At 43.5% G+C, this 26,804-nt stretch overlaps 1 protein-coding gene across 7 annotated transcripts in view; it reads left to right on the top strand.

The window, feature by feature from the left end:
- Nucleotides 1-2,948: 2,948 nt before the first annotated feature.
- Nucleotides 2,949-26,804, top strand: part of ZBTB38 (zinc finger and BTB domain containing 38) — a 172,753-nt gene continuing 148,897 nt past the window's right edge. For 4 of the 7 annotated variants that reach the window (XM_078432291.2, XM_060638808.3, XM_078432290.2 and 1 more), the window contains exons 1-2: nt 3,415-3,823; nt 17,395-17,637. The gene's annotated coding sequence lies outside the window, so the exon portion shown is untranslated. Of the gene's footprint in view, nt 3,824-4,382; nt 4,675-17,394; nt 17,638-26,804 lie in introns of those variants that run through there. The other 3 variants (XR_013549842.2, XR_013549841.2, XM_060638810.3) reach the window with 3 other exon arrangements.

Below are 26,804 nucleotides of genomic sequence, written 5' to 3'. Positions count from 1 at the left end.
CTTCTGAGTCCTGCCTTTGTGCCCAATGCCGTATTTGACACCTTACGTAAACATCTCAGCTATTCCCAAAGGGAAATTAAGCTCATAGCTCATCCTTTCCCCATGTTTCCTTCATTATCTATATCTAACCTCCCTCTTTGGCGTTAGAGTTACTGCCCATCGCAGAAGGAGAAGCTGATCAGAGTCCAGCAAAGGAATTGAGTCATCGGCTTTAGGTCAATTGGTCTAGCCCCTCCTTAGCCCCTAGAGAAGCAGCTGCTGAAGCAGCAGCCCGGGAAGTGGCACGCACCTCGACAGAAGACAGATCCTGCCCTCTGTGCTTCAGCTTTAGGGAGTTGCTACCCTCTGTGCCCTGGGAGAGACAGGTAAGATGCTCCTCCATTCTCCCTCCTCCCCCATGGCTGGTGTGCTCCTGGCAGTGGTGCCTAGGAGTGGCAAGTCCTTCTGGTCGTAGCTGGCTGGCTTCCTCCTAGCTTGGGAGTCAAGCATGACTTGGTTAAGCACTTCCTAGGTGAGAAATCCTTTCTGGAGCCTTTCCGCAAGCTGGCCAGAAACTGAGCTGCCACAAGCCTGAGGTTTAGCTCTGGAGTGTGCAGGGCACGGTTGGGAAGGGGCGCCACACTGCCGTCTAGTGTCAACTCTGCCTGGCCCTTGTTCTATGGCGTTTCCTCTTTCCCAGCAAACTGAAGCTCCCTCTGGTGGCCTAGGAGTCACCTCTCCTCTCCACTTGCCTATACAGTAGCCCACACTTGTCCTTAAGGGATACATTCCAGGACCCCCAGTGGATGCCTAAAACCACAGATACTGAACCCTATATATACGATGTTTTTTCCTGTACATACATGCACATAATAAAGTTTAATTTATAAATTAGCACGGTAAGACAATATTAATAATAAAATAGAAAAATTATAACAATATGCTATAATAAAAGTTCTGTGAATGTGGTCTCTCTCTCTCCCTCCTTCCCTCAAAATATTGTACTGCACTCACCCTCCTTTCTATGATGATGTGAGATGATCAAATGATGAGATGAAGTGAGGTGAACACGTAGGCACAGTGATGTAGCATTAAGCTGCTACTGATCTGAGGATAACTCAGAAGGAAGATCATCTGCTTCTGGATCACATTTGACTGGGGGCTGAAACCATGGAAAGCAAAACCGCAAATAAGGAGAGGGGAGCGCTACCACATTGTCTTCAGGATGTAGCAAGTAGAAACACTCTGTATCCAAATGGTTTCACCCCAGCTGCCCTTTGGTCCCACTGGTGACCCAGCTGTTCGGCATTCTCAAAAACTGGCTCCCTGATGAATGGACTGATCATTATATCGACCTTCAACCGATGAATCCTGACGGACTACTGTCCACCTAAAAAGTTAACGCTAAGTGACTGGCCAGTTGGCTGATTAAGTTTCTAAACCACAAATCACTTGACCTACTGGCTTTTTAACTGACCTTCTAACACTAAATAAGTAAATATCTGATAAGCTTGAACTGCCTGCCTGCTAACTCTTCCACTAACCAGCTGAATGACTGATGGCCCAGCAGAGGACCTGCAGACTGACAGCCTGGCTCCATAACTAAGGGTAACAGAAGGACGGAAAGAGAGACTGCCCCATCCTCATGGCCTGAGACTTGATGAGGCCCAATGCTTCATCCGCTGGGGACTTGGAGCCCTACTCTATGTCCTTCAGCACCACTTCAAAACTACAGAAAGGGCAACCAGAAAACTGATCCTCTGATTTACTTCTAGTGAAGTTCTTAATTAGGGACCAAAAGATAGGTTCTGATTTTGTTTTCAAAATCGTGGTTACACAGCTATGTTTATCTGGGAAAAGTGTTCACAGCTTTCACTGGATTCTTAAAAGAGTCCAGCAGACACATTCAGAACTACTGCTCTGGAAAAGGCCTCAGCAAACATTCAGATAAGCAAACCCCTTACCTGAATTTAAACTCCATTTATCCCTCCCATTAAGCCAGTGATAGGAAGGTAACTAGGAAGAGCCAGAGTCATAATCGACATGGATGTAGTAGGAAGGATAAAGGCTGAGCTGTGTGTGAAGTTCCCAAAGAGAGGCCCAAAGAAATCAACATGTGTTCTTTTGGCCTGGAGGCCACACTTAGCCCAAGGTAACCTCAGCTCTGGGAGAGACTCTTTGAACTGAGATGGATACATTTATCAGGGCCATTGTCTGGAGCATGGAGTATGTGTAAGTGTATGATCATGAGTAGCTATATGGCTGTGTGTATTTACACAGCAGTGTGCTCACAAGGGTGGGTATGACAGAGCTGTATGGCTATGGGAATGAGTGTCCTTTGGGTCAAAGTATGCATCTAAATAGCTTTGTGAGTAGATTTACACGTGTGCTCACTCCAGGATCCCTCCAGTGTTTTTTGGAGTTAAGACAGATTAGGAGCAAGAATTTCTTTTTTTTTTTTTTAATTTTTTTTAACGTTTATTTATTTTTGAGACAGAGAGAGACAGAGCGTGAACAGGGGAGGGGCAGAGAGAGAGGGAGACACAGAATCTGAAACAGGCTCCAGGTTCTGAGCTGTCAGCACAGAGCCTGACGCGGGGCTCGAACTCACAGACCATGAGATCATGACCTGAGCCGAAGTCGGACGCTTAACCGACTGAGCCACCCAGGCGCCCCAGGAGCAAGAATTTCTTAAGGTGAGATCATCTGCAGACATGCCAGCAGCCCACATCAGAAATCTGAGAATCCTCAACTCCTTCCTCCCCCTGAGCCTTTATCACCCACTCAGTCCACACTGCCATTGTCACCATTGGTTATTATCACATCTCCCTAGACTACAGCTCGGTTTTCAATGCCCTCCCCTGGGGAAACTTCCCAACCACAACCACAGTGACCTTAATAAAATGAAATTAGGGTCGCAGTGCACCCCTGTCTGAAAGGGAGAACAGTTTTAAACTGTCAGGGGATGTCGCCATCTCATTAACTCGAAGGTCCTTTTAAGGTCGTTGCTCTGCTCGTTGGGGACTCTGAGCTCTCGAGGCCCCAGAATTTGGACGCATGGCCCCTCAGCCTGTTCCTAAGCCACACCCCCAAGGTTTTAGCTCCGAAGCTTCTTCCTCCAGGCCATGAGGCGCTGCCCCTACATCTGACAGCTCAGAGATATCACAAACCGCTGTAATTGCCTAAATGCAATTTGCAATTGTAACTGACAGAGGTCCCAAATCCGTTCTAACCCGGGACTCCTCCCCAAGATACAAAGAGCCAGAGCAGCACAGGCGTACACGACTCCCCCGTGGTGCGGAACCAGCAGCCGCAAAGTGAAAACGGAAATGTGCGTGCGCAAAGAGAACAGTAGGCACTACGACTCCCAGAATCCTCCTGACCAAGATTCCATTTCCCAGAAAGGCCCTCGGGGTCCCCACCCCGGAAATGCGCTCTTTTGCGAAAGCAAAACGTGGGACCAGCCTAGCAGTGGAGGTTTCTGAATGGGTAGAACGGAGCGAAATTTGTAGAGTGTTTGCCTCCAGAGGTCGTTCGTGAGTCAGAGAAACCCGGACTTTGGAGGGAAAAGACCTGGCCACAGTCCTTCCGCGCTTCTCGGTGCGGTGTGCCGGTTCTTCTGCCGGCCCTTCTCAGCTTTTGCACTCTCTCCGCCTGCTCTGGCCTTGCCTGCCTGCGGAGGCTACAGACTCTCTGCCCACCCCCGGGCGTCTCTGAAGGTAGAGACCTATAGCGAGGCAGTCCTATGTACCCTTGTTCCCTGCATTGCCTGTCTTTCTCCGGGAATTCATACTGGATGGAATTCTTTTAACGACTTTTGAACATTTCTGCAGAATCTTGGTTGGTCAGTATTCCATTACATCTGCATAACGGCATTTTAAGGAATATGCAGTCCGGCTCAGCCTAGTTAAAAGGGACATCGAGGAGAAAATAATAGTGAAATATATAAAAGACTAATAATCCAAATATAAGTCAATAAGGAAAAGGTAACCCAATTGAAAAATGGACAAAGAATATGAACAGGCAATTCACAGAACAAGAAATAATTAACCAAAACAACACATGTTAAGATTTCCAACATTACTAGTAATCGAGAAAAATACAATATAAAACAGCAAGCTGTTTATTTTCACCAAAAAATGCTATCAGATAGTTAAAAGAATAATAGGGTTGCTGATGATGTTTCTGACATCAAGCCTGTTCATCGAATTCGATGTTGATGTGAGCGTAAATCGGCACAGTGCTTTTAGTAGGCAATGGGCTATGTTTATCAGCCTTAAAACGCCTGCGTTCCCTTTGAGGTGGGGAGGGGCTGACGCAGAGCGGTCGGGGCTACGGGAATAGACGTAGTGGGAGGGACTGGAGGAATGGGCGTTAAGGGGAGGGCATAAAGGACTGGAATGTAAAGGGCGGGGATCTGTAGGACCGGGAGTGATTAGAAAGGACTGGGGTTGGCGGAGAGGGAAAGGGACAAAGGCTTGGGGGAACCAAGAGGCACTTGAAAGGATAGGGGGAAGTGAGAACAAATGGCAGTGGGAAGATTAAGGGGGATTAGAAACAATGGAAGAAACTTGATGGGGACCGGCAGGGATTAGGAAGGTAAAATAGAAACACCTGGCTTTCAGTGAATTGACCTAGAGCCACTGGCATTACAAGACCTGCCATCATTGAGCAAGGCCGTTGTGGAAGAATGAGGTTTGTTAGCAAACAGGAAATACTGACTTTCAGAGTGCTACTAACTGTGCCTTGCAAGGTTCTTTTACTTCCTCTCCTCTTGGCTCTGTTTTCACATTGTAGTTTGTTTCTAAACGCAACCTGAGATCTTTAAAAACTCCTTAATCTGAAACTTCTGATGGTGAATGGCTTGTATCTTTCCCATGTGATCCTCAGATGCAAAATAGGCATTTCAGCTGCTTCAAGTAGAAAGTTACTGTGTCACTTTTAAAACTCGGAAATGCCCCAAATCCTGGGAAGGCATCAACAATGGGTCTCTCTGTAATAGAATGCAAGAAGTAGGCATAAAGGGGTGTAAGTCCCAAGACTCTTCCACTTCTCTCTTGGTTTGAGGCAAGCGTTCTTTTAGCAAATAGAGGGCCCTGTGGTCCCTGGCTTCTTCTGTGGTTCATGCTGTTTTCCACACAGTGAACCACAGGGCAACCAGATAGCAAGAATTGGCAAAGGGACAGGGCTGTAAAGGGCTGAATTTGCAGCCCTAAAAATGCACATATTGAAGCCCTAACACCCAGTACTTTAGAATGTGACTGTATTTGCAGATAGGGCCTTTCAAGAGGTATTTATGTTAGAATGAGGCCGTTTTAGGTGGGCCCCAATCCAGTCTGACTGGTCTCCTTATAAGAATAATAAATTAGGACACAAAAGACACACTAGGGATTTGCACGCACAGAGAAAAGGCCATGTGAAGACATGGCAGAAGGCAGCCATCTGCAAACCAAGCAGAGAGGCCTCAGAGGACACCAGCCCTTGCTGACATCTTGATCTAACATCCTCCAGAACTGTGAGAGAATTAATTTCTGTTGATTAGACAACCTAGCCTATGTTGTGTTGTGTTATGCCATCCCTAGAAAACTATTAGGGGGCCTTCACAGGTCTGGGAAAATAAAAATTAATTCAAGTCCTCCAGTTAACTATTACTGGGAACTGTCTAGAAGTGCTTCCTTTGAGCATGGAAGAAGCCCCTTGCTGCACTCCCGTACACATATTTATTTTTTGTTCAGGAAATGTGGAGTCTGCTATTACAGGGCCTGAAAAGTTCCCAGGGGTGTTGCGGGGTCATCGAGTGCAAGGATCAAGAAAGAATTCTTGAAATGTTATGTGGTGCAACTTAGTTTATTTAAGCAGCACATAGGCAGGACCCATGGGCAGAAAGGACTGCGTTTTTTTGCTGTATGAACCTGGTAGTTATATACTTAGTGCTCAAGGGGGAGGGGACGTGCAGGGAGTGTTAGATCATAAATGTTTGCTTTGAATTTCTACTCCTAAAACCGCTTTTGTAACATTTCTCCAGTGCTTATCATTCGGTTTGGTATTAACTATGAGTGAGATGTATAGACTGTCATGAGGCCCTTTAAGAACGTAGCAGCCAGCATGTTGGCTCCTTACTGGAACTGTGCAGGCTGTAGATCAGCCAAAAGTGAACATTTCTCTGCTTCTGTCCCTCATCATTTCCCCCCTGGCCAATTTTCGGTCCTTAAATCTTGAAGGTTGTTGAAGGGTGCAGGCCTCATCTTCTGTGACTTCTTCAGGCTGACAGGGGTCATAGAGATGTCCCAACCTATGGACCAAAATTAGTCACTCTCTGTCCCTGCAAGTAACTATTATGGAAGGCTGTTGCTGTAGAGTCCAGAGTGGACATCAGGATGAATTTGTTTCAAGTAGTAAGGATCATATGTCGGCTGGGTGAAGGAGTCAGGAACTACTTGCAGGTATCTCAAGAATAGAGAACCAAGCAAACGAGACAACACATTATTATTATTATTATTATTATTATTATTATGAAAATAAGAAGAGCAATGAGAAGACCCTTTAGTGTGGATCACAGTCCACCTCCTGACCAGGAATGTAACCAGTCATTAAGTGACAATGTAGGATCTTTAAGAGCACCAATTTGATTATTCATATCAGTAAGTAATCTTCTTATATTTTTGTCATAATCCTGAATGTAGATGCAACATTCCACTTTATTTATTTTTTTTAATGTTTATTTTTGAGAGAGAGACAGAGCGCAAGCAGGGGAGGGGCAGAGAGAGAGGGAGACGCAGAATCCGAAGCAGGCTCCAAGCTCCGAGCTGTCAGCACCGAGCCCAAGCCTGACGTGGGGCTCAAACTCACAAACCGTGAGACCATGACCTGAGCTGACTCAGACGCTCAACTGACTGAGCCACCCAGGCGCCCCGCAACATTCCACTTTAATAACGGCACATGTTCCTCCTTGTGCTGCTGAGACATCTAATGCCATTCTATTTTGTAGAACTGCTTTATACATGAGTTATTTCAGAGTTTAATAATGCAATATTATTTTAAGGGTCATTTAAGGCCTTAATTGTGTTTGTCAAGGGCCTCCATGTGCCATATGACATTTTCTAAACCTACTGATAGAAGAAAAATAGATGTCAGATGATCATACCAATGGAACACAGATCCTGTCCATTGTTGTTTTAGATATGGAAGATTAGCTGGAATTGTGATAGTCTTAGTGCTGTGGCCATGCATCTAGCCATAATCTATAGTACATCTTCCATTCCAGCCTGGTGGAAGCCATGGCTGCATATTTGGCCCATATAACCGTTGTGTTCCATTAGGTGTTAGCCATCTGATGCCCGGTCACTTTGTCCAGTCAGTAGCAAACCAATCAATTGCCTATAAAGTGACAGTATGGTCACAGGCTTCTGGGGGAGCCATCCCATTTGGTGAGTATATTGAGCCATGAATCAAGGGTATGGTGTTTTCTGTTCCCAGCATAGGTCTTCTGGCTTAGTTGTCCTGTTGTGGTAATAAGCCACATAGATTCATCCCATATTTGATATCATCCTTCCTGGATGATATCGATAGGAAGGACTGTGTAATTGGGGAATTTGTTGTTATGAGCCTACCTGTAGGTTGGCATATTCAGTTAAAATTTTAATAGATTTGAGGGTAAGAGAAAGGCATCTTATCGCCTAGAGAGTCACATGTAACATCTATCATAGGCCAGCAAGAAACATTCTTTCTAGTAATAGAAATATCCCTCTATGTGCTAGTGTGGAGGTGATGTATCATATCAGCTATGTATTGATGTAAATAATGCCAATCTGTATCTTGTAAAGTAGAAACCCACCAAGGAAGGCCTGAAGTGCTTGATACGGGCAGTGAGCTACAAATCCAGCATGAATACTGGTTTTGTAGCTCCATGTAATGTTATACCGACTATAAAAAAGAGTTACCACTTAGGTATGGTGTGTAGATGGCAGGTAAAAGAAAAGAGACCTTCATGTTTTCTTATCTCGTTGTTGAAAAGGAATTTGAGATCTGCTGGTTCACAGGAATATGAGGGCACATCAACCAGTTCATTGTCATTCTCTGTTGAAGGGGTATAAGTTTAATTCAAGAAATAAGAGTCTATGTTGAGTGACCTTCTAGTTTTACCGCAGTGGAGTGCTTAAAATGACCCTGTAAGGTCATTTCCATTTAGGAATTTGTTCTCCTGAGTTGTTTGCCTGCCAGTCTATTTTAAATAGACTAGTTCTCTGGGGTTTACTTGTAAAGAATTTTGAATTTCCTTAGGGTCCGGTTTTGGCAGTACTTTATTAGCATGTTTGTTAAGAGTTTTATGGACTAATCTAGTGTCTAATGAGAAGTGTAACATTACTTTAGTCTGGGACTGAAGATAAGTCAATGGTAAGGGTCAACCATATATTAATTCAAAAGGGCTTAACTCTAATCTTTCCTGTGGGGTAGTTCTTATTCCTAAGAGACCTATTTGTAAGAGTTACCCAGTTTTCTTGTGTTTCTATCCTCATCTTAGTAAGGTATCTTTTAAAATTATGGTTGGCCTTTTCAACTGTGCCTGGTGATTGAGGATGTCAGGCTATATGTAAAAAATATTTAATTTTATGGGTTTGGGCTACCTGTTGAGTTATTTGGGCTGTAAAGGATGGGGCATTGTCACCTTGAAGAGATCAAGGGAGCCCAAACTGGGGACCGATTTCCCTTAATAAAGTCTTTGTTACTTCAGTAGCCTTTTCTGTCTCACATGGGAAGACCTCCATCCATCCAGTAAAGGTGTTTATATAGACTAATGAATATTTATATCCCTTATAAGGTGGCAACTGTAAAATCAATTTGCTAGTCTTCCCCAGGGTATTTTCCACATCTTTGGGCAAGTGTTAAAAAACGAAGGTGGTCATAGTGCACCTTCAAGGTTAACCTGGGCACACACTGCACAAGACTTACGTGCATTTTATAAAATGGCTCTTAATCCTATTCCATCAAATAAGGGTTTGGTGAAATTCCATAAAGCTTCTCTTCCCATATGAGTAGACTAGTGCAATCTTGTTGCTAATTTGCATTGTTTTTCCTTAGGGACAAAGATTTTTCCTTTATCACTTCTTATACCATCCCTCAGCAGTTTTAGTAGATTTTCCCCCAAGTGCTCTGTTGTTCCCTTCCATAGTATAAGTGGAAACCACAGTGCTTAAGAGATTAGAGACTGGTCTAAGACTCAGAACTAGTTTAGTTCAAGCTGTCACTTGGGCTGCCAAATTGTCTAAATTATTTCCTTTAGATTCTAAATTTGTTCCCTTTGGATGTCCTCTAAGATGCTTTACAGCAGCTTCTTTAGGGAGGTGAACTGCCTCTAACAGAGTTACAAATTTAAGTCCATATTTAATAGGGGAATTATGACTAGTTAATAATCCCTTTTACTTCCAGATGGCACCATATGCATGAAGTGCAAGGAAGGCATACACACACACACACATACACACACACACACACACACACACACACACACTCTTAGACCTTTTTAAAAAATGTTTATTTATTTGTTGAGAGTGTGTACATGAGTAGGGGAGGGGCAGAGAGAGAGAGAGGGAGAGACAGAATCCCAAGCAGGCTCTGTGCTGACAGCAGCGAGCACCATGTGGGGCTCCAACTCACATGAACTGTGAGATCCTGACCTGAGCCGAAACCAAGAGTCAGACGCTTAACCAACTGAGCCACCCAAGCGCCCCAACTCTTAGGCCTTTAGCTAACTGAAGAGTTTGCATGAGAACTATCAGTTCTGCCTTTTGAGCTGAAGCATTGGTTGGTAACGGGTTGGCTTCAGTAGCTTTCATGAAACTAACAATTACATACCCAGCTTTACTTTGTCCTTCTTACGTAAAACTCCTGTCGTCTATAAACCAACTATCTGTGGCTTGATCTTCTAGATCCAGACGTGGCTGGAATAGACTAATTCTATTGCCTCTTTGCATTCATGTTCAGGCAGAGTAGTAGCATGGCCTCGTCCAGGCATGAGGAATGCCGGATTTAGGGTTTGACAGGTTTGAGAACAGTACTGGGGGAATCTAAAGTATAGTTTGATCTTTAGTCATCACCGTGTCATTCACTGATGTCCTTTAGTTTCTAAAGGACAGTGATAAGAAGTCATCACTGTCAGTGGCCTTCCCATTGAAAGTTTAGATGCTTCTACTAGCAATGCAGTGGCTGCTACTGCTCAGAGACATGCTGGCCATCCTTGGGCTGTACTTTCAGTGGCTTGAAAAAACATCCTATAGGTCTCAATTCATGCCCGTAGTTTTTGTGTTAGTACTCCTAGGGCGTGGCCCTGTTTTTCAACAATGAATAGGGTAAATGGGTTTTTCTAAGTTTGGTAGAGCCAGGGCCTGGCCGAAGATAGTTTAGTTTTTAGTTGTTGAAAGGCCCCCTGTTGTTCTTTGTCCCGTTTTAAAGGCTCTTATTTGGCCCCCTAGTGGCCTTATATTGAGATTTAGCAAAGACTCCAAACCCTGGAATCCATAGGTGGCAAAATCCAGCCATTCCTAAAAAGGTTTGGAGTCATTTTTTCTTGTGGCAGGAGGTCCCAATTCTATTATAGCTCTTTTTCTCTCAATTGACAGGAAATGATCTCCAGGAGTTAATTCATATCCTAAGTATTGTACTTTCTGTTTAGAAATTTAGAAATTAGAAATTAGAATTAGAAATTAGAATTTCAGCCTTTTAGGTGATACTCAGTATCCTCTCTCTCCAAGAAAGTTTAGTACACAATAGAATTATAGCCCAAGGCCCCTTTTGTGGGGCTGCATATTAAAATTTCATCAACATATTGTGATATTGTTCCTTGAGGCAATGTAAGATATCTAAGTACTCTACTGAGTGCCTTGCCAAACAAATGGGGACTATCTCTAAATCCCCATGGAAGGACTGTCCATGTAAGCTGCCATGCTTGTTCTCCTAAAGGAGTCCATTCAAAGGCAAATAGAGTCTGGGCCTCTTCTCTTAAGGGGATACAAAAGAAGGCATCCTTTAAATCAAGCACTGTAAACCATTCTGTATTGCCCAAAATTTGAGTCAATAATAGTATAAAGGTTTGGTACTATAGGGTGAATAGGGACTCTACCGCTTAGTTTATTGCTTTGAGGTCTTGTACCATTCTGTACTCACCATTAAGCTTCTTAACAGGCAAAATGGGAGTATTAAAAGGGGATAAACAAGGTTTAAGAATTCCATATTTAAGAAATTTACCTGTAAGTGGTTGGAGTCTAGCTCTGGCTTCTCTCTTAAGAGGATATTGTTTTTTGTGTGGAATAATAGCAAGATCCTTTCGACCTACTTTGATGTCATGGACCCATATTGCCTTCCCTGGGATGTCACAATTCCATGCTCGTGGGTCTACTTGTTCCCAAACATTAGGGGGAATTCCAGGATGAATGCCTGGTTTTTCTTCAGCCCTCAGGGAAAAGAGACCATCCTCCTACCCAGTTAGTTTGAACTAGCTTCCCAACTTAATTAAACATGAAGTCCCTTCCCAGTAGGGAAGTGAGACAGGAAGGGAGAACTGGAAAAGAGTGGGTGATTAATGGTCTTCATATTTACAGGTTAAAGGAAAAGTTACTTAGCATGATTTAGGTTCTGCTTCTATTCCGGTAATTTTATGTTTAGAAAGACAGGTCAGGCAAGAGTGCTGAACAAGGGCAGAGTAAGTGGCTCCCGTATCAATAAGAAAATCAGTGAACTTACCTCCCACGTCCGGGGTAATCCAGGGCTTAGCCACCTTGATGTTCAGGGAAGCCAGACCAGCTTCAGCCCCATAATGCCATCTGTTCGGGTTGTTGCTCTCAGGCTGGGAAATGAGTTCCTGTCTTCCCCTCTCTCTGGAGATAAGGACAGTCCCTTTTCCAGTGTCCCTCTGCTTTGCAAGTGGGATTGGCCCCTGCAGAGAGCATTTATTCAGACATTCTTTACTCCAGTGTCCAGTTTGGCCACACCTATAGTATGAGGTCTTACCTGAACTTCTGTCTGAGACCAGTTTCTTCTGCTGCCCTGGTTAGCCTGGCATTGTTGGGGATACACAATAATGGCAGCCAATATTTGAACCTTCATTCTACTCTGTTATTTTAGCCCTGTGGTCCTTCTCCTGTTTTAAAGCCATATCTCTGTTTTTAAAGACTCCAGTGGCCGCTTCCAGCAGCCACTGGGTTGGAGTTTGAGGGCCTAGGGCCATCTTTGCCAGTTTACAGTGAATGGTGCCGACTGGCTCATAAAATGCTTATTTAGGATAGCCATCCCTTCTGGTGTGTTTGGGTCTAAATCTGTATTTATAAGTTGCTTCTATTAAACACCCCTGAAATAAGGCTGGATTTTCAGCATTTGCCTTGGTCACTTCCTTAATTTTATCAGAATTGACAGGTGTAGAAAATCCTCTTTACACTCCCTCCAATAAATAGGTGACCGTATAGTCTCGTCTTTCCCTGCCAGGTCTGTCCTCTTGGTAGTTCCAGTAAGACTCAGCATTAGGAACAACCTCTCCTCCTGCTGGATAATGGTTTCTACCCCTAGTTGCCAACTCATCTGCAAATTCCTTTTTTTTTTTTTTTTTTATGTTTATTTATTTTTGAGAGAGAGAGCATGAGTGGGGGAGCAGCAGAGTTAGAGAGGAACAGAGGATCAGGAAGCAGGCTCTGTACTGACAGCAGAGAACCCAACGTGGGGCTCAAACTCAGGAACTGTAAGATCATGACCTGAGCAGAAGTTGGATGCTTAACCAACTGAGCCACCCATGTGCCCCTCATCTACAAATTCTTGTGCCCCAGTTCAAGTCCAGGCCTTTACTTCTGGGGTACAGCAATGTGTTAGAATAATATAGATATCCTTCCAGGTTAAATCAAACGTTAGAGACACCTGGTGAAATCCATCTATAAACTAGGATGGATCCTCTGAGTATCATCCTAGCTTTGGTTTTATTTGAGCCAGATTTGACATGGAAAATGGAACATGTACCTTAATTGTGCTCATTTCCTCATTTGCTACTTTCTGAAGTGGATACAATCCTTCCTTAGTCTGACTGTTTGGTAAGTATGATGTTCTGTTTCTAGTTTATGTCCCACTGAACTAGGAGTAGAAGGCTCCAAAGGTTTATGTGGAGTGGGAATTACTAGGGGACTGGGGCTTGCTTACAGGCTCATTTTCACTTTTTCTTCTGCTCATTGATTTTCTTGTTTGTCTGACTGAGTTGGTTTCTTTGATTATGGTGGTCTTTTTAAACAATCATTGTCTGAAATATCTAAAGGTGGGGAGCCTGGAATCTTGCCAGACACATCCTACAAGTCTCTCTTAGATTAAGATCCTGACTCAGTGCCACAAAGACCTGGATGTAGGGTATTTTGGTTCATTTTCCCTGTTGCCTGCAAAAAAAGGCAAATTGATAAATAGTATTGAAGCTTAAGGACCTGTTAATGGGCCATTTTTCATCATCATCCAAAGAATACTAAAGCCAGGCATTTTTGTAGAAAAAAGATGAAGCACTTCTTCTTTAAATCCTGTTGTCCAAATTGACTCCAGTGTGCTATGAGATGGCCCAAAGGGGAATCCCATGGGACTGAGGAAGTTGATTCCATAGTTAATCCCTATAAAACGAGGAGACCATATAACTAAAACCATTGCCAAAATCCCCCTCAACTTCCAAATGGCATCCCACCAGGAATATTGCTGAAGGTATCTGGGGTTCAGAGTGCTGAGAGGCATCCCTCATTCCTAACCCTCTGACACCTTTGTACTACCTGAGAAGCGATGTCAACCTCCCTTTGCTTTCCAATTACATTCTGGACTACAGTGGGTGCTGGTGAATGGACTGAGATGCTACAGACACTGGGTCTGTCTCCATTTTGAAGAAGTCAATATATTTGGCGATCAATAATATTAACCTTTGTAAGCGTCTAGGTCTAGTATTAATGGATGGGGTTTTCATGTTGTATTAAGCATCATATATCTAAGCTGGAAGTGTATTCAATCTGAGAGCAGGACCGAGAATGTCAAATAGCCCTTGAGTAAGGACAAATGAGAGACATGAAAAAAATAAAAGCATGGAGTTCCTATCGAATCCAGGCAACTTACTCAGGATCTCTGTTTACAGTCCAGCTCCCCATTGGGTAGTTCTGACTGGTCCCTTTTGAGAAGTACATGGTCAGACATATCTTGGATTTTATGTTAATCGAGGGATCACACTGGGTTATATAGGTAGAAACCTTATGTGGGAGTTTTGAGATTGGTGGCCATCCTAAACCTGACGATAATATATGCATCAAAATAACAGGAAAAATAAAGAGAGTCTGATTTCTTTTTTAAAAAAATTTTTTTTAATGTTTATTTATTTTTGAGACAGAGAGAGACAGAGCATGAACGGGGGAGGGTCAGAGAGAGAGGGAGACACAGAATCTGAAACAGGCTCCAGGCTCTGAGCAGTCAGCACAGAGCCCAACGTGGGGCTCAAACTCATGGACTGCAAGATCATGACCTGAGCCGAAGTCGGACGCTCAACCGACTGAGCCACCCAGGTGCCCCAAGGAGAGTCTGATTTCTGAGCCCAAAACCATTACAGCCAAAGTAATAATGTCTAGCTGGGTGGCAGGAGTCCATCCCTTTCCATAGTGTGGCCACAGGCAAGAGGTTTTCTCCTGAGCACTCAGGCAAGACTCATTCCCAAGGGTCATACTATTCAGGACATTTCCAGAAAAGAACAAGTAAGAAGTAGAGGCTGGAGAAGTAAAAGAGACTTACCAAGTTGCACAGAAGCTCTAGTATTCATTCCATAATCCCTGCACAGGCCTCCAAAAATGTTATGGGGTTGTTGAGTGCAATGGTCAAGGTAGAATTCTTGAGACATTGTATGGTGCAACTTAGTAAACTTATTTAAGGAGGACAGGGGAAGGACCCATGGGCAGCTGGTGGTTATATGCTTAGTGCTCAAGGGGGAGGAGATGTGCAGGGAGTATTAGATCATAAATGTTTTATTTGAATTTCTACTAATAAAGCTACTTTTGTAGGACTTCTCTGGTGCTTATCAGTCAGTTGGGTATTAACTATCAGTGAAATATACAGGCAATCATGAGACCCTTTAAGAATGTAGCAACTAGCACATATTTGATCCTTATTGGAACCACGCAGTCTACAGGTAGACTTCTGAGCTAAATGCACACATTTTTCTGCTTCTGTCCCTCATCAGGTGGAGCCAGTTACCAATCATAAATTGGTAAGGAAAAGTAGGGATGTCTGGCCAGTCTGGCTGTATCTCTCAGCATGTCTTCTAACTGCTCAAAGATTTAGTCCTTGGCTTTGTAGATTCAAAAACTTTTTCAGTTCAGGTCCAAGTAAATTATTTCCACACTGGCTCTAAAAATCAACTGAAATTTTAGCTTAATAACGAGAGCTATAGGGGCGCCTGGGTGGCTCGTGGTCCATGAGTTCAAGCCCCGCATCGGGCTCTGTGTTGACAGCTCAGAGCCTGGAGCCTGTTTCAGATTCTGTGTCTCCCTCTCTCTCTCTGACCCTCCCCCATCCATGCTCTCTCTCTGTCTCAAAAATCAATAAACATTAAAAAAAATTTTTTTTTTAAATAATGAGAGCTATATTTTTCAAAAAAAAAAAAAAAAAAAAACAACCCAGAAATATTCATGGTAGATTAGTCCTAAATAATCTTTTCCCATGAAGAAAAGCTAAATGGGGGGATGGAGGGAGGAGAAGAGCTAAGTGGAGACAAAAAATTCTTACCTGAAATGACCCTTGTTCTTTAGAACTCAACTGAAAGGTCACTTCCTTGGGAGAGTTTTCCTTGACCTTGCTAGGAAGTATTGGAGCCCCTGCTCTGAGGTCCTACGGAATCTTGTGTTAGAAAATCCAACTTGTGGTATTTTTCATGAGTTGTTTATAAGCCTGTATTTCCCATTAGACAATGAGCTCCAAGAGGAAAGAGGTTGTGTCTTATCACGGATTTATCTTCAGTAGTATTTGGACTACAGTATGTGCTCAGAAAAACAAACAAGCAAAAAACCCTAGGGAATGAATTTATTAATTAAATTATGCTATCACATGTTTCTTCTATGGGATCTGCCTTCCAAATGGACAATGAGACCAGTCAGTCATCTCCCCATCTGCACAGTTTTGGAGACACAATGATAAAACTTCCTCCTTGGCTTTTCCTTTTCTAGTCTTTTTAAGGATAGTCACCCTTCTATCCTATACCCTTTTTCATTTGATTTTACAAATGGTCTTTTTCCTGGTTTTATTTACAATGAGACCCCTTATTCTTATCACTAAACCACAACATAGGATGAATAAGTTCTGGGAAAGTCTTCTAGAAGCAACATGTCCCCTGTAGACTATGATCCTTGTGGACTACATCTCCTGATTCGGTCTCCAGACGTTTAACCCATCTCACTTTTGGGTTTACTGACCTCTGTCCACTGACTGTTCTCCCTAGGCATACTGACCTGGTTGTCATACTCCACATTCCCAATTCTTCATGGCTAGATTAGGGATTTGAGTGCATCATATAGATTGATGGGCATAAGTTAAACACAGGATATAGATAAATATTGAGTCTTTGAATTCCAGGAACTTGAATTCAATTTTTAGAGGTCAAAAACAAAAAATAAATCCGAAATTCAAGAAGCCAAGTGCAGAACAGCCAAGGGTCTCATGTTTCCTATTAGGGCAGGACTAGAGGTCTGAGTATAGATGAGCCTGAGCCTAAAGAAGTGGATGGTGACATGGTCTTGATGAGCTAAAAGAAAGAAAGGAGGGGGAGAAAACGAGATTAGAGAAAGGGTAAGGAAGTAGGTGACGGCTTTTTCCCCTGGAAGGTTCTTTGGTCCCTGCTATTCCAAAGAAACTAGCCAAACTTAGCAGACTCAAGTTTTAACATTGCCTTTTCTTTATATAATACCTACCTAAATTCCAGTTTGTTGTTCAATGTACCTCCTGCATGCTGGTGAATGTTAGAGTCCATGAAGGCATGCGCACTGCTATATCTTCAATACTATCCCTAGAACAGTGGGGCTCGACAAGTGTTTTCTGAATGGATCCATAGATGTATGTACAGGTAGGTGGTTGTATGTACGAGTCTGTATTGGTTCACTGTGCAGTGCCTGCTCCTACTTCCCACAGCAATTTGTGACTCTGTGATAGGTCCATTTCTCCATCCACCTGCCCTCTTACAGTTCTAAAGGCCCTTAGTCCTTTGGCTCAAATGCCTTAGCTTTGCAGACTAGCTACTTATTAACTAAACCGTTGCACCACTTGTTCTTATAGCCTTAAATTAATTTGGGTTAATTCTTAACTGTTTCCTTTCTGTACATATGTCATTTAAAGGTTTGCCTTTATCTGATTTTCCCCAATTTCCTGTGCATTTGTGGTTTCCTACAGGAGCTCTCTACCAGAGGCCTCAGGCAGCCACACCAAACGAGTGTGGGCATCTAAGTTTTCTAGGAGGACTCCAGCTGCTCTGGGCCTCATTCAACTGGTGTCCATCCCAACATTCCCACTGAAGGCTATTTGTGCTAGAGGAGGAAGAACGCCCTCTCCAGAGCCAATTCTTGGGGGGAAAAGAAGGATTGTTGATATAGCCAGAGCCCACAAGGAAGAAAGATTATTCTGCAGCAGCTAAAGGTGGGTAACATGTTTTTTCTCCAGTTCAGTAGGAGCAGTCCATGTTTGCTTTCTTTCCCATGAATTTCATTAGTGTGTTTTCATCCCGAGTGATCTTTGGAATAAACAGGAAGGAATGATTTTAAACCTATAGAATAAGGTTCCTCGGGAACCAAGAGTTTTTCCACCATTGACTCTAGCAATATCTAGCACAGTGCCTGACATGTAGACGTTCAATAAATGTTTGATGTAGGAAGGAAAGAACAGAAGGAGGGCAGGAGAGAAAGAGAGAGAAGAAGGGATTGGAGAATGGGCACGGCTGGAAAGAATGTTCATGTATTTTTTAGAAATAATGTGATGATAACATAGTTGTGTTTTGAAAGCTAATTAAGTGCACTATCACTGATACCTACAATCAATAAAACAAATTAAGTCACTTTGCAAAAGGAAGGGTGTATATATAAAGATAAAGTATTAGTATAAACCAGAATAACAACAAAGGTACTCTTAGGAGCTTATGAAGAAAGATAACATCAGTGATTACAGTTTAAGATAAATTCAAAACTCTAATGCAACAGCCATTTGTTCTGTCTATACCAATTCTCAAAACAAATGAAAACCAACAAGAACTTTATGGATAAATGCAGGCTGATCATGGAGTGATAGAACTGACTGCAACCAGTTGGTTTGGTATTTAGAAAAGGTCAACTAATCAGAAACGGTGCACTGAGGAAATTTACAAATATCTAAGCTTCCTGCTGTTGAGAGGGATTAACCACACAGTAATTCAGCAAACGCTCAAAAGCATTTAATTATGTGTCAAGGAAAAACATCTCAGTGCAGGGGGAGGTGAAAAGATTAAGGAAATTAGCATTTTTTAAAAGTATCAGTCTTTCATTTATTGAGATCATACTGGCTACACAGTTCAGGTCCAGCAAGCCAACTCTAGATGACACATACCTTGCAAAAGAACACATCAGCATGATGGAGCTAGAAGGGAATAATAAGACATAATTTTTATAAAATCAAGATCTCATAACTAAGGGATTGTTTCTTCAGTAAGTCAAATTGTAACGTATGTTAAGGTTCTCAATGTTAGGAAAAGCCATAATTATTTTATATTATTTTAATTTGGGGAAAATAAAACATAACCTAGGAGAAAATCCAAAAACATCTCTAAAACAAATTCCGAGAGACTTTCTTTTGACCAGCTTTGCAAAGATTGTGTCAGTGGGTGTCTAATTCGGTTTGAAAGGTTTGTCAGAGTGATTTAGACCATCATGGTCGGCACGATTGTATTATAAAAGAAAACTGTTGGTAATGTGACTAGCAGAAACAAGAAACAAAAAAAACAAAAACAAAAACAAAAACAAAACAAAACAAAACAAAACAGAACAAAAAACCCATGGACCTTATTGCTGTGAGTTGTTCCCGAAGTTATAATAATATAATTCCACTTTTACCTGTGCAATAAATGTCACCTCTGAAACTGATTATTTCAAGAGTTGAGTAAGTCCCAAACTTTAGCCAGTGATAATTTTTGCCCTACCTTTTACAAGTTGTACTACCACTGACATGTTTTTTCTTTAAGTCAAATTAGGCTGTTTTTTTTGTTTGTTTGTTTTTTAAGTAATCTGTTTACCCAACATGGGACTTGAACTCACAATCCCAAGACTAAGAGTCGCATACTCTACTGACTAAGCCAGCCAGGCACCTCAAGTCAAATTAGCTTTTTAACTTAAATATATTTAAAAGGAAACTTAGTGGATGTTACCACCTAAAATCATCTCAGGCATTCTTTGGAAAATATTTCCATCATGTGATGATAATGAGGAGAAGGAGGAGGATGGTTAATAATAATAGTAATAACAAGAATAATACTAATAATAATGAGAAGAAGAAGGAGAAGTTAAAGACTGTTTTCAAACTAATTCTGTGAAATAGAGACATATTGGTAGAGAAGAAATCAGAATCCTTAGAGCTCATGGGAAAATGTTAGGGTAAATCATATGCTCAGATTACAGTTTGTTCTTTGAAGCTTTATGTAAGAAGCAAGTTAATATTTACATGGCATTGAACTTCAAAGTCCAGGAAATAATCAGGAGGAAAAGAGAGTGAGAGAAAAACAGTTTGTGTCACTTCCTTGCTCCTCCTTACCCTGTGGCAAGGCCCCAAGGGGGCAGCAGGACACAACCACTGGAGGGAACCAAAACAGTGGGGTTGGGTCTTATCTTTCCAGAGTTCAATAGCTTTTTATTAAGTTATAAAAATTTATTATGCTAAGATACAAGTGCTATGTTTCCCGACTCACATGGTGACTATTCTTGATAGAGTCTCATTATGTCTTTAAATAATCATCTTTCCTTGGTGTGAAATTCTTTCCCTTACTTTTTTGTGGGATGTGATCTCTGATTATGTTGTGTGTCTTTGCCATGATACTCTTGGCTTATAGAAGAGAGTGCTGTTATTGTAACGTGGTAGGACATTATTTATGTGTCCAGTACAATGAACATCATCAGTATTTTCTAGTACTTCCTTTCTGAATCTTCCTCTTGTTGGGGGGTTTTCACTTATTCCTGACTTTTAAGTTAGACCAGCCTCATCCACAATACCTACCAGCAGGGTGGACAAGGGGTGGGCCCCGTATCAGACACCGTTCCGGGCTTGCTTCAAAGGGAGTCATCCTGCCTGAAGCAGTAGTCAACCAGTGCCTACCTGGAGGAGAGCCACTGCTTGCATTTTAAAATTCTGGTCATGTGGTATATTGAGATTGCATGTATTTAGATACATTTAGAAATGTTGAGTCCCATAAAAGATCCTTTGAAGTCAGGCTCCATTGTTTGGCAGCCCTATGTGTTCTTAAAAGAGTATCTGGAAGACAGAAAAGGAAGCTGGAGAGAAACTTCCTTCAAATGAAAAGACAGCATGAGAATTTTTAAAGTTAACTGCCTGCTCCTTCAAGGAGGAGGACCATAATTCTGTATCCCTTAAGTGTGGGATATACACGTTGACTTCCTTCCAAAGAGTACAGTACGGAAGGGAGGCGAGGAGAAAACTCTACAGAGGAGAAAACTGACAAGCATGACTTTAACCTGGCTAGCCCATGTCCAGTACATACCTTGATAGGATATGAATGAAAATAGCACTTTACCTCTATGGTCTTCCTCCCCAAAACCTATAATCCCAGTTTAATCACGAGAAAAACATCAGACAAACCCCAGTGGTAGGAAATGCTATAAATAATTGATCAGTATTCCTCAAAACTGTCCAAGTCCTCACAAACAAGAAAAATATAAGAAGCTCTCACAGCCCAGGGGAGCCTAAGGAGACATTACAACTAAGTGTAATGTGTTACCCTGGATGCTTTCCTAGAACAACAACCAAAAAAGGACATTATTGAAAAACCAAGGAAATCTGAGTATGGACTTTAGTTAAAAATGTTGTAACCGTTTTGATTCACTGGTTATGACAAACGCACCATACTAACGTAAGGCATTACCAATAGGGGAGACTTGGGTGTTGGGTATATGAGAATTCTCTCTTCCATCTTCTCAAATTTCCTCTAAACCTAAAACTAAAATTAAAAGTTTATTTAAAAAAAAAAAAAAAAAAAAGCTAACTTCCAGAGAAACCACTCTTTGGAAAACTACTGAGAGTCTTTATTACTCTCAATATTTCCTAAATATCTTAGGGAAAACTTCTGGTGGTTCTTGCCCTAAGATAATGGGGACAGGTTCTTGTTGTACAGTCTAGTGCTTGAAGGTACTTCAAGAGGGGAATCCAGAAGGAAAGGCAGGGATAAATAATTTAAGATACACATTCATTCATTCATTCATTCATTCATTCACCCATACCCCTGCACTGAAAGAGTGATACCCATCCCCTTGGTTCAGCTCTTCCTGGTCTCCTTCATAGACTTCTTTGTATCTGTCCATCCTTAAAGGTGGTATTTCTCTCATACACTCATGTACCTATTATCCTACATTTCTGCATCCTTGGCTTTATATATCATTCATTTGCCAATAATTCTCTGATGTGTAAATGGATCCACCTGTCCAAAGATGTCCCCACTTAGGTGTCCCACATGCACAACATGCAGCAGTACGTAGTGCTCCTGAAAACTTGCTGAACCCATTGTTTTTCTTTTAATCTTTAATGTTTATTTATTTTTGAGAGAGAGAGAGAGAGCATGAGCCAGGGAGGGGCAGAGAGAGAGGGAGACAGAATCCGAAGCAGACTCCAGGCTCTGAGCTGTCAGCCCAGAGCCCAACACAGGGCTCAAACTCACAAACTGTGAGATCATGACCTGAGCTGGAGTTGGATACTTAACCGACTGAGCCACCCACGCACCCCTCTTTTAATCCTTCTCTTTGTGAATGATGCCACCACCCCGTCAGCCACTCAGATCAGGAACTCACCCTGTGCGAGCTATCCCATGAAGCCCCTCGGTTACCAAATTGTCCAGATTCTACCTCCTGAATTTTTCTCAGAGCTGAGCCCTTCTCTCCAACCTCAGAGCCTCAGTCCAGCTTCTCATTATGCCTCCTCCCAGAGACAGCTTATTCCCTAGCTGAACTCCCATCTCCAGCCCCATCCACCCCTGCCCCTGCCCACAGAGCTGACCACACTACCACCCTGCCAACAACCCTCCATGGTTCCCTAGCACCCTGGAATAAAGGCCAGGCCATCAGCCCTGCATACAAGTCTTCACACATTGCCTCCTCCTGTCATTTCACCTCATCTGCCACTTCCCAAACTCACCTCCTGCTCCTATGATACCACTGGGGATCCCTTCTCCTGATTTCTTCCCATGTCCTCCTCCTACTTCACTAGTCAACCCAAACTCTCTTTGGAAACGTTCTCTGAGCTTCAAGCCCACGGCACCCTCCAGGGCTCCTCCTTCGTGTTCTGGGTTCCCCTCCCAGTCCCAACCCCTTTCCCCAATCCACGCCGCCTCCACTGCGTGTAACTCAGGCATTACATTCAGTCATTCATTCAGTAATTGGCTTGTCTAAATACTAAAACTACAGCAGTGAACAAAACAGAATTTTAAAAACCCTGCCTTGGAGCTTCTAGTTGTTCTGTCTTTGATTTTCCTGGCTCTCCCTTGGAACTCTTTGAAGGTGGGAAATGCTTTTATATGCATCTTAAGTGCTTAGCATAGTATCTAACACATAATTGGTGTTCAAAAAGTACAGATGAATACAAGAATGAATACCCCTGGTTTTGTTCCTCTCCTCCTTCAAGCCAACCCAAATAGAAGAGCCCCAGAAATGCCTTCAACATGCTGAGGAGAAAGAACTTTAATATCACTCCATCCCCTCCCCAAGTCCTCCTTCCAACTTAGTTAATTTCATTTTACTTTGAGCAGCACAAGTGTAGTGACTCATCCGCTCTTCTTCTCTGAGGGTCCTCACTTGCCTCTGGAGACAATAATAATTACACAATCAGTATATTATAAATGCTGGCGGTTCATTTTTAATTTTAAGAACTAAGCTCTAGGGGTACCTGGGTGGCTCAGTCGGTTCAGCATCCAACTTCGGCTCAGGTCACGATCTCACGGTTCATGAGTTCGAACCCTGTGTTGGGCTCTGTGCTGACAGCTCATAGCTTGGAGCCTGCTTCAGATTCTGTGCTTCCCTCTCTCTCTGTTCCTCCCCTGCTCGTGCTCTGTCAAAATAAAAAATAAACATTAAAAAAAAAAAAAAAAAGAACCAAGCTCCAGATGAAGCACAAACAGTTATATTTCTAGAACAAAACATAAAAGTTGTAAACCTCGGTGCCATGTAACCGTGATAGTAAGGGTGCTGGGCATTAGGGATTGGGCAGCAGAGAGTAGAAGTGGAAGGACACACAAAGTGGGTCAGTTTCCTTGTTTACAAAAATGGGAGTCACACAAAGCTTCTTTACACCGATGGGTCAAGAACTAGAAAATTATACTTAAATTTCTGTTGCTTTTCTTTTTACTGGACAGCCTTTGGTGCTGTTTGAATTTTTTAAAATCAGGTACACGTTATATTTATAAATTTTAGAAAGCTAGTTGGACCAGAAAATCACTGAAGGAGGGGCACCTGGGTGGATCAGTCAGTTAAGCGTCCAGCTCTTGGTTTTGGCTCAGGTCATGATCTCAGTTTGTGGGTTCGAGCCCACGTCGGGCTCCTCACTGACAGTGTGAGGCTTGCTGGGAATTCTCCTTCCCTCTCTCTTCCTCTCTCTCCCCCACCCCCCCCCCCCACCACCTCCCTCCCTGCTCTCTCTCAAAATAAACTTAAAAAAAAAAAAAAAGAAATCAATGAAGGGGAGGTAGACTGTTTCATGGTGAGGGAGCAGTCACTGGGAAGTTAGTTGGAGTCCCTTATGTGTGGGGACGTGCCGGGAGGTGGACGTGTCCAGGGTTGACTGCAGCTGGTGACCTCAGGGAGGTCTGGCCTTCCCGTCAGTGCTGAGTCACTGGCTGAATTGCGGCTGACACGTTGTCCTGACTGTAAGGCCACCACAGGTGCCCCCTCCCGCTCAGTCCCCAAAGCCTCAGGGACAGACCTCTGGGAATACAGCGAAGGTGCTGGCAAGTCCAACACAACCTCCCGGAAAGCCTTCCTCTCCTGACAGGGAATGTGCCGTGGCTGTCCTCTTCTCTCTTTGTCCCCTTTTCTGATGATGTCATTCTCATCTGTCCCATGGAGCTGTTGGCAGAACACAGCCTCTGGAGCTGGAAGACCTGGGTGAGAAGGTGGCCACACACCGCCTTGTCCAGGGACCTTGTGCGGGACACCCAGACTTTTCACACCCTGTTTCCCTCCTGCCCTCCCGTAACATGCCCTTCCCACGTCTCTGGGTTCTTTGTTGTATAGGAGACAGAGACAGGCAGAGACAGAGAGACTTGGCTAGCCCAGATGTGTCACCATCAATAGGCATCTGGTGAGGGACCACCTTATACCACCTTCCCCTCGGAAGTTTGTAGCATTGGGCCTTCCTTCGGGGCAGACCACATTCAGCGCTCACGTTTACCTGGTTCAGCTCTGATGTTCACACCTTCTCCAAGAATGGCTGTGTGTGCCTGCACATGGTATGTGTTGCTGGCAATGATTCTGGAGTGGTTTCACTGTAAGGCCGTTCTTCTCTGCATTCTTTTGGTAAGCGTGTGGTGATAAGCTGAGGCTGAGACTGGGGGTGAGTTTGAGTTTTTCCGTTCCCTGGATTTGGACAAGAGGAGAAAGGCCTGAGAAGCTCTGAGGTAGTTGGAGACTGCTCTCACCAGCCCCTGAGCCAGTGTCTTATGATCACTTGCTCTTGCTGGAGAGGATTTTTCTGGGAAGGCCTGTGAGTCAGGAGCCCCAGAGTCCTCGCCTAGATGACTTCAAAGGAGTCACGGGCTTCTCGATGCCTGATGAATAAGTGGAAGATGATACAGCTTGCCTTCACCAGTCTCAAAGCCTTCTGACCCTTTTGGGGAGAGGATCAGCAGTGGGGAAATGTGTCATCAGCGTTTCCCTTTGCTGACCCTTTGTCTTTCCTGCAGACCCATGTCTGATTCCGCATCCAAGAACCTTGACGTCTGATTTCTGCTCTTATCTTGTTTTGCTTTTTTCCATTGTTTTTCTAAATTCTAAATCGAATCATTCAGGGCTCTTGATGGTCTCCAAAATGAGTTGATTTTTCCTAGCCTGTTGTTCAAGTTCTGGCCCCTTCCCATTTTCCCATTTGCAACGCCCTGTCATCCCACCAAATTCATCAGCTAACCATTTCCTGAGTCCATCACAGACACTTCCACCCTTGTTTGTGCTTGTCCTCTCGTCTGGATGCACCCCGCCACCCCCACCCCTCAGATTTTACTTTCTCTTCTCCTGTAAGTCTGTTGAAATCCTGCTGGAGCCCCTCCTGCTGCTCTGTGGGGCCCTGCCCCAGCTGCTCTAGCCCTGGCCGCCCCTCCAGCCTCTGAGCCCATCGTCCTAACCGTACTTGTGACACCCTTGTACTTGGCATACGCTCTGTGTGATGGCCGTTAGCGTCTTATCTGCCCAGCTTTTCCTTTGTGTTGGGGATGTGTCTTTCACTTCACTGTATTTCCAGAGCATTTCCAGAGCTTGGGATGGACTGTGTGGTGTATCCCGAATATGCAGTGGGTGATCCTTGATGTTTGCCCAAGATAAGGATGAAACAATCTGCCGCCCTGAGCAGTGCACCAAGTGTTTGTTCCCAGAGCCCTTGGGTTTGATAGGAGCCTACAGCTGAGAGTTGGGGGAGGGGTGCAGGGAGAAGAAATCCAGAGTTGGCTGGGGTTATGTCTCTTCTGTATTGCTTCAAGTAGCATTAATTTGAAAAAGAAAAAAATTCAGTGCTAAAAATCTGAAAACCATTGGACTCGTTGTTGATGTCCATGCCTAATGTGGTCAACAGTAGGGAAAATTCATGCTCGCCTTTGAAAGGAGTGCCAGTAGTACTGAGGAGACCATCAGGAAAGGAAGAATTTGATCCAAAGAGTGGGCATTTATTTATTTTATTTTTTTTATTTTTTAGAGAGAGAGTGTGTGTGGGCAGCGGACAGGGGCAGAGGGAGAGGGAAAGGCTCGGCATAGAGCCTGACACGGGGTTCGATCCCATGACCCTGGGATCATGACCTGAGCCGAAATCAAGAGTTGGATGCTCAACTGACTGAGCCGCCCAACTGCCCCAAAATGCCCCAAAGAGTGGGCATTTTATACAGTGCCAAGAAAAAAAATTACTGTCCTACAGAAAGGGATTTAGTAGACAAATGAACTTGCCAAAACCATGTGAATTCTAGAAGTTTGCATTTTGGGTCACAAAAGGTCACAAGTGATTGAAGCTGCACAGTGGTTAGAAGACCTGTCTCCTCATGCAGGTCTTTGAAGCCCACAGAAAATAGTGGAAAGCCCAGTCAGTAAAGCTTTGTCTGTATGCAAAAGAAGCACCAAGGCCTACCAGCTCAATAGAAAGGGGATGAGGTGGTGTCAGGGCATAGGCAAAGGACACCTAGGACAGTGAGTCAGGTGCAGCCAGGCCCAGGAAACCTGAGGGGGAAAACTGTTCACCTGCTTGCTTGCTCATTTCAGGCGCCCCCTCCCTGTTTCTCTTGCCTGTCTCTGTTGTCTACCTCTGTGTGCTCAAGATGGCTACCGGCCCTGAATCTGCAGGACCTTGTGGCACCAGAGACTGCTACCATCTGACCT

This window comes from Panthera onca, chromosome C2 (assembly GCF_046562875.1).
Source record: "Panthera onca isolate mPanOnc1 chromosome C2, mPanOnc1 haplotype 2, whole genome shotgun sequence".
Taxonomy (NCBI): domain Eukaryota; kingdom Metazoa; phylum Chordata; class Mammalia; order Carnivora; family Felidae; genus Panthera; species Panthera onca.
The sequence above is the reverse complement of the archived record's forward strand: the minus strand, read 5'-3'. Positions and strand labels throughout refer to the sequence as shown.